Genomic DNA, 8918 nt, shown 5'->3' on the forward strand with positions numbered 1-8918 from the left:
TAAAGTGAAGCGAACAGAGAACATTTCGGGAGGTGGTCTGAGTACGGTTCAATTTCATGTTAAGTTGATACACGGGGCAACTTTTTTAACAATGTTGCCGAGCAATGCTGCTTGGGCACTTTCCCATTCAGAATGAGCAACAAATTTATATCTGGATTTTAGATCGGGGCAATTTTTTGAGATCCACCAATCAGAATGCTAGCAGCCGATCACGTGACCGGCTTAGAGATTTCAGAAAAAATTCAAACAAGATGGCGGCCTCTCAGCGGCAGTGGAGCGAACTTTTATCTTTTTACGCTGGTAAGTTGTCATGTGTCAACCCAAAACAGGGAATTTATCTCATTTAATACTTTAAATTGAACACCTGTTGGTATTTTATGTGCATCGAATGTTTTCAGTTAAATACTAAAAAGACGCATTCTGTTTAACGTCTGTAGTGTTGTAGGCTGTAGGGCGTATGGCACATGAAAGTATCTTTTGACGCGGGTTCGAATCCGCGTTTTGCCAAAATCGGTCTTCTCCCTTTTTCTATCACAAATCAGATCGGAAAGGCATTAATATTTAATAAAAACGAAGAAAATATTTGAAAAGTTGAAATAAAGTGCCTAACAAAGGTTTACAATAAAGTATTTATTGGGTTTGTAATAGATTTGCTCCTCTCCGATTAGTTGGTGCCAACTGTCCGTTGTCCTAATTAGTTGCTCTGTGTCTCATCAGGTTGCCCATTGACAGCAACATTGCTCAAAAGGTTGCCACGTGTATCATCACCTTTTACGGTACGATTCGCTAAAAACACGCAATCTGAACACAAACCGCTCTGGGCTCACTTGATTTTTCCGTTCGCGAATTCAAATGTAGTTTGGTCATAAGATGCCTCCGTACAAATTGGCTGTTCATCATGGCTGCTTCTTCTCTCAGATCTCTTCAAATTATTCATTCACAATGTACACTTGTTTACTGTCATTTCAACCGCTTCCAAACTGTGTAGGAGAGATGCGGCTGCGCGCCTTGCCAGTTTAAAATTTTTGATAAACGGTTTTACGAGCGCACACACTTAAAGCGCATGCGTAGAAAAACAGCTGTCACAGCGCGTGTGATAAACTGAATTATCTGCAGCGTCTTATTGCGTTTAAAGTGTCAAAAGCACACAAGGTTCAGTTAAACAATTGGTTTTGTCTTAAGTGAATGTAAACATCTGGAAGAAATTGTGTATGTATCAGTCATCCGTGCATTACTGCAGTTCGTAAAGTGGCAGCAGCCTAAAATAATCAGTATGATCAGTAGCCTATACGTTTTATTTTTTCATTTGGTTATTCCATTTCTTACTTTAAAGCAATTTCATTTGCATCTTTCTTTTATTATATTTGTCCTATTGTTTTTTTTGTTTTCCCCCATGGTGATGTTATCATTGCCTTCTGCAATAAAAACATGATTCAAGGAAAACCATTCAAAATAAGAGTTATTTACAAAGATGTATGTGTGATATAGTGCAAGAATATGGATGTAGTATTGCAACATAATTTATATTTTTGTGCAAATTACAAAATTCTTTAGTTCTGAATTTTGCACAACCTTGAATTGGAAATGACCTGAATCATGAATGAATCTTTCGAGCGAGTCAAATCTTAATGAATCTGTTCAACTGGTTCACAAAACTGAATGGTTTGTTCATGAATTGGAATGATCTAGTTCTTGATCCTATTGCAGCAGTTGACTGGAGAGGAAAATGGCCCGGTCTTGGCCAATGCTGGTATATTTCTAGAACGTTCCTGGTTTTGGTTTATGTCTTTATTAGAGAGGTTTGGGCGGGAAGGAATGGCAGACTTGATGACATTTAAATGTACATTATTTGTGCTTCTAAATGATTTGAAAAAATAAGAGAGCATCATTTTAGGACTGTCCTGGCCTACATTACCCAGACAATGCCCAAAATGACACACTGATAACTGCAAACAATGAGTGTGTGTGGGGGTAACCTTAGAGTCATAGAGATAGAGATGTAGCTGGCAGCTGTAGGTAGGGATATCGGAGAGCACCCTGCTCTCCTTTCTGCCTTTTTGTCTGAACGTCGGGTCTATTCTCTCACTCAGAGGCCTCGGTGGCTCCTTAAGATGACAGTAATTACTGAGGACCCACAGCAGAGCTTTTGCTGTGCATTGTTCAAGTGTTTGTTTGCCGCTTCATATGAGTGAAGGAATAGGTGTGGGGTTTTTTCCTAACCTATCATACTGCTCAACCTTGTGTCTCCAAATCTTCTATCTTGCGGTCTATCTTACCCCTACTCTCCTCCTCCTGCTCCTCGCTTTCACTGCTCTTCTGTTGTTTTCACTATCTGTTGCCGTTTCATTCTTTCCATCTTCCAAACAATCAGCTTATCTGCTCTGTGTCTTAACAGTGCCTTTTCTTGCCCGTATCACTACTTTCATTTCAGTCATGTCTCTGCTTATATTGAACTCAAGCGTTTTTTCTAGATTATCATTGCTAACATGATGTAAAACAGTGGCTAGATGTGAGAAAGCAGGGAATACCATAATATATTGCTATCTGGGTTAAATTATGATAATATTGTGATTTGTTTATAGTTCGTAACTGATATATTCTGATCTTTTATTCACCTTTCTCTACACTGGATCTCAGTGCTTTGCATAATTATTTTCTTTGTATGTTATTTGCATGTTAAGTTTGGATTTTAGTTGAATAGGCATAATTGAGCATACATTAACCAAAGTGGTGGTCAGTCTCCTTTTCCCACAAAATATGAATGTGAAAAATGTAAAAAAAAAAAAAAAAAGCCTACACTACTGTTCAAAAGTTTGGGGGGTGTATTTTATGTTTTTAAAAAGTCTCTTACACTGTAAAAAATGATCGTGATTTTAACGGTAAAAGACTAAATACTACGGTCAAAAAAAGTTAATTGGTTTACAGAAAGTTTCCGTACTATATATGGTGAATAACTGTAATAGATCTAACCATGCATTTAATTTAATTTTACAGTAAATTACCATTAAATTTATGGAAGTCTTTGTATAATTTACAGTGAAAAAGCATAAATTGACCTTCCCACAATTCCCTGCGTGACACTTCACATTTGATGTATTTTCGTTGGAATAACTCTGTTTCTTCTTAGTTTTTTTCTAATCAATTATGTAAATTAGGGTTTTATGTTACATCTAATGTTGTTAAATTAATGTTTATTGCATTTTTAAAATTTCATGTGTGTTACCATGATGGTGTTTAGTGTTTGTGTGAATGACACTGTGTGCACCTTCTCTATTGTCTGTCTCAGCTTTTGGAAAAGCTGTTTGTGATGATCTTTGATTCATCATGTGACTTTCATCACCACTGTGTTTGGTGGTTGTCAGTGTATTACCAAGGTACAAAACAGATATTAGTACTTTAATAGGTTGGTAAATTAACATTATATCAGTTAATGAATTACGGTTTTAATGTAAATTTAAATTAAATCTGTAAAACCTAAAGTGTTGATACCGTATTTTTTACGCTAAATTTTTGCCAACCACTGCTGCCAGTTTTTTTTACCGTAAATTTAACGGAATTTTTTTTACAGTGTGTAAAATAAACGGTTATGAACCGTAATTATTACAATATAAAAGTTTAAATTATGCAGTTTTTAACTGTAAAATAGACAGTAAACAAAATGCTGTCCTGTAAAACCTAAAATGTTGCTACCGTATTTTTTACGGTAAAGTTCTGGCAACCACAGCTGCCAGTTTTTTTACCGTAAATTTAACAGATTTTTTTTTACAGTGTGTAAAATAAACGGTTATGAACAGCAAACAGAAAATATTTGAAACAAAAATATTTTGCAACAATGTAAAAGTCTTTACTGTCACTTTTGAACAATTTACTGAGTCTCTGCTGAATAAAGGTATTAATTTCTTTTTAATAAAAGCAATCTAACTGACCCCAAACCACTGGACACTAGTGTGTGTATGCTTAGATTGATAATACTTTTACAGTAACAATAATTGCAATATTTTAAAATACTGTTATTTTTTTCACCAACCTTAGTATCTGCAGTGGAAGATGAAGTCGTTGGGTCAACTTGAGATTGTCAGTGGATGCTCCAGTCAGCTGTGAACTCAAGACTGCACTTCAGAAACAGTAAAACAGATGAATGCCTTTGTTATGAAAACAAATCCATGCAAAAGAATGCAAAATGTTTTAGAATAGTGAAATGATACAGTATACACATAATATAATATAATATATAATATAATATTGCTACAACTGCTTAAAACTCTATAAAAATACATAAGGCTACAATCAAAAGATGATTTAAATTAGTATGCCAGAGACCATACACTCCTGGGCCAAAAAAAAACAAAAAGGCCAAGCCAAAAATGGCAATATATTTAATGGTCTTTTAATCACAAATCAGGAAATTAGCAAGAATTGCACGAATACTGTAGATAAAGTAACTTAGCATGGAATAGCCTTTCCTAACTTGCAGACAGCTTTTTACCAGAAGAAGAGTCAGTGTTGTTCCACTCAATTTTAATGGCTTCAAACAGTTCATGAGTAGTTCGTTTGAGACTTGGTCAAAACATGAGCCTGATGGACTTGTTCTAAAGCCACTTCTTGGTTGTCTTTGCAATTCGGGCAGGAGCATTGTCTTGAAAATAATATCTGATCCTTCCTCTTTAGATAACAACTTTTCATTTGTGTGAACTAAGCAACCCATTCTGCAATATTCTCCTGTACTCCAAAACATTAAATGACTTTTCACAGTGAAATAGCTCACCAATACCAGCGGCTAAAAAGGCTCCCCACACAATGACACCTCTTCCTCCATGCTTCACTGTGGTAGAGATGCGTTTATTGTTATATTTCTCACCAAATTTTCGAAGACACCGCTCTAGAGCATCACCACGCAACTAGTGTTTCATCATGATTCATCACTCCACACACAACTTCCCATATTCTGCCAAAAAACATCATTCTGTCTTTAATGTTTTTCTGAGTCAGCAATGGCTTTTTAAGTAGTGTGTTTGCTTAAATTGTGCTAATTTCCATTGAGCAATGAGACAATTAAAAGCTTCATGTTTAGCCCCCCAGGAGTGTACAAGAAGCAGATATATAGATAATAAAATTCATAGCCATCAATTCAGATATAAATATGGATATTTGTAAATAAAATAATTTTTACTTCAGACAGATCGGGACAATAAAGTGGGAGGAATAGCTGTGCAGTGCGTCAAAAATAGAAACGGGGCATCCGTCAACTGTCGCAATGCACCGCAACATCCGCATCCAATGTAGACAGCTTCGAGAGCTGATCTAGTTTTGTAGACACGGTGTAGACAAGGTGTCAGCCAATTAACTACTACTTCTTGTGTATATTTTATGAAGCTTTCACAGGATTTAAATTAAAGAATGAATGACAATCATATAAATGACAGGCTTTCTGTGTTATGTGTATATGTGAGCATCCTAATATGTTTGTATTGTGGATGTGAATGTGTGTGTGTGTGTGTGTGTGTGTGTGTGTGTGTGTGTGTGTGTGTGTGTGAGTGAGTGTGGTATGTGTCTGTATGAACAGGTGTGCTTGTGTGAATTATAAAGGATGCTCAGCACACCCTCAGTGTTGTGGGAGGTTGAACACTCAGTCTTGGCACACTCAGGTCAGTGGAGATCTGCCTCTGTGCTGGATCAAAGAGAGCTGAGCCTGTGTCACACTCTCCAGCCATGATACTAATGCCACAGTCCTGGCAAACACAATGCTTCTCTCCCATCTCCTACCGTTTCTGTGTTTATTCTTTCTCTCTCTCTCACACACAACACCTCACATAGAATAAATAGATTAAAGTTTTTCCATTGTTACTAGAAGGAAATGGAAGAACATTTGTAATTCGGTCATTTTACATAATGCAGTTATTGATTTTTGTCTAAATATAGATGGTCATTTTTTCTTGCCCTATCCTGATCGAAAAGAATCATCTTGACCCTTGACTGACAGATATTGCCTTTTCATGACCGATACAGTTTCTTTCTTTCTTTTTTTTTTGTTTATTAGTGCACTGCTTTAATGTAAACAGCATGGATTATTATTATTTTCCATAACAACAATAATAAAACAATAGATATATTACATTATAAACATTACAATCAGTGTATATTACTGCAAATATACAGTGTACAATATATATATGTTCAGTGTGTGTACAGTACATAGTTCTGTCATGAAACTCTAGATGGCACAGGCTGATGGGTCTTAACGGAAGCTGATGATAATTACAGCGTTAACTACTGGCACAAGTTGATTGGTCCATGCCACATCTGCAGCCAATGAGCTTGTTGCTCACACATTTAAATGGCTGGTTACATTCACTAAACCAGTCGTAAGTTGTACGTGTATATTTGTAGCAATAGCCAACAATACATTGTACGGGTCAAAATTATCAATTTTCCTTTTATGCCAAAAATCATTAGGATATTAAGTAAAGAACATGAAGATATTTTGTAAATTTCCTACCGTAAATATATCAAAAATATATTTTTGTGAGTGGATATGCATTGTTAAGGACTTCATTTGGACAACTTTAAAGGCGATTTTCTCTATATTTTTCAATTATTTTGCACCCTCAGATTCCAGATTTTCAAATAGTTCTTGGCCAAATATTGTCCTATCCTAACAAACCATATATCAATGGAAAGCTTATTTATTCAGCTTTCAGAGTATAAATTTCAAAAAATTGACCCTTATGACTGGTTTTGTGGCCCAGGGTCACATACATGTGTATGTGTAAATTCAGATCATTTTGTTAAGACTTTTTGTATATTGTATATTATACACATAGCAATGTTATTTTTGTTATATATATGCATATAGAGAGAGAGAGAGAAATGTGTGTATTTATAGATCATTATAATAATTCATATATATACAGCATGTATGTGTATATACAGTAATTACATACATACTGTAAATGCGCACACACACACACACACACACATTTATATACATCTCTGTGTGTGTGTGTGTGTGTGTGTGTGTATGTGTGTGTGAGCGTGTGTGTGTACATATATATGAATATATGATTCATTATCATGACATTATCTGTAGACTTGATATTAAATAACTGGATAAAAGTGTGAATAACTAACAATATAGCTCAAACTTTCTGTTAACATAGGTGGGAGTTTATGAAATATTCCATTTACAGCTGTGATGACAAATTTCTTTATATGATACCTCTTTGTACCCATAATGCTTTTCACCACTCTCAGCATAAAATCAATGAGGAATGTGAAACGCATCGGATGCATTGGCCATTGTGCTGTTCTCCTGATACAGATCAAATCAATAACAAGTCAGAGAGTCAGTCTCGGCCGCCTTTCAAGTGTCTGTTTATCTTCTGCTGGGGTGTGAGAGGCTCTTGTTTTATGTCATGTCTTATGCCGAAGTCTGTGGGACTCCAAAGGGACTAGCACCTGTGCGAGGAGAAGCTGTGAACCCATCAAACCGACAGGGAGCTTTGTGAAGACAGGCATGAAGCAGACTGCACCCACAGCACACGTCACGCCCCGTTAGGAGAAGCCGAACGCACTAAAGAGGTTAAACTGCTGCGCCTGGCAGAGGCAATTTTATTGATAACCATTTGAAGCCTTTTTTCCCCGCCCGTCTCTGAGCCTTACGTGCCATCACTCTTTTCCGTCTTTATTTCATTTGCCACTCTCAACTGACTTCAAATGTGGGAAGCCTCTCCCTCCGACAGAAAAGAAGCTGCCGTTGTCTCTTTCCCACTGTCTCAGCCATGAAAATCTGCATTCTGATCTGGCAGACAATCGTTTGCAAATTCCCACATCTCTCTGATGTGTGTAAATATTTATAATATCAGGTTCTCTGATGATCAAATGTACGTTTGTTAATAGTAAACTCAAGCTAGTGGCTTTCCCCTTATTGTCAGAAAGAATGTTACTGTTTTTTTTTTTTTTGTTTTTTTTGTAACCATGCTTGACTTGTTGGAAAAGGGGAATCATTGTCAGTGTTAGCTTGGCTAATCTGCTTTCCTTTCCATCTTTTTCTCTCCCAGTTGGTCAGGCACTCCATCATTTCCTCGTTAGCCCCTGGTCCCTGCCCTGGCCTGAAGTCATCGCTCAGTTAGGCAGCTGCCATGCCAGCCCTGAGGGTCTCCATTGGTGAGTGAGGAGTCAAGGGTTGGTCACTGGATGTAGTGTCCATTCCTTCTACTCCCATGTCCAATTAGGAGCTATTTGAAACAAATAAATAACCCTCACCGTGTCCTTGTGCACCACTTCTCTCCATACAGCCAAGAGGTGATCTTGGCCACTCCTCAGTTGTAAGTTATGTAACTGAAAGTACTTTGCTATGAAATACATGCTTTATTTATTTATTTGTAAAAGAAGTAAATGAATGAAAATAGACTTGAAGAGCAGATGCAATGTCTGTGTGACTCTTCCCTGTGGGCTTTCCCGCAGACTGCCACTGGCAACCCTGCTAAAGTCTCTGAGCAAGTATTAAACAACCCCTGATTCAACATCTTCATCACATCCTTCACTGCATTTCTGCATTTGTTGCCTTTATTTTTATTTTATTTTTCACACAAACACACACACACACACACACACACATATATATATATATATATATATATATATATATATATATATATATATATATATATCTCCTCCTGAGACCCAAGCAGGACGTTATATTTTATTTTCAAAGATACCAAATGTTTAGAAATTTCACCATGACAACTCCCTCTTCTTGGTCTTTAAATATGACTGACATTGATTGAATGATCAAATTTAGCACTCTTATGGAAATATGATAATATTTGGTAATTATCATTTAAATCTGACTAATTTTCAAATTGTTCGTCATAAATCAACATCTCAGGAAATTATTATGGGGTTTCAAATCAGAATAT

General features: G+C 36.4%; 1 long non-coding RNA gene across 1 annotated transcript; it reads left to right on the forward strand.

Moving 5' to 3' along the window:
• Nucleotides 1-243: 243 nt before the first annotated feature.
• On the forward strand, nt 244-8591 carry LOC127503867 (uncharacterized). The gene is made up of 3 exons (XR_007927238.1): nt 244-300; nt 4033-4125; nt 8058-8591. It is a non-coding gene; the product is annotated as an uncharacterized LOC127503867 (long non-coding RNA).
• The last annotated feature ends 327 nt before the right edge of the window (nt 8592-8918 follow it).

This window comes from Ctenopharyngodon idella, chromosome 21 (assembly GCF_019924925.1).
Source record: "Ctenopharyngodon idella isolate HZGC_01 chromosome 21, HZGC01, whole genome shotgun sequence".
Classification (NCBI taxonomy): Eukaryota; Metazoa; Chordata; class Actinopteri; order Cypriniformes; family Xenocyprididae; genus Ctenopharyngodon; species Ctenopharyngodon idella.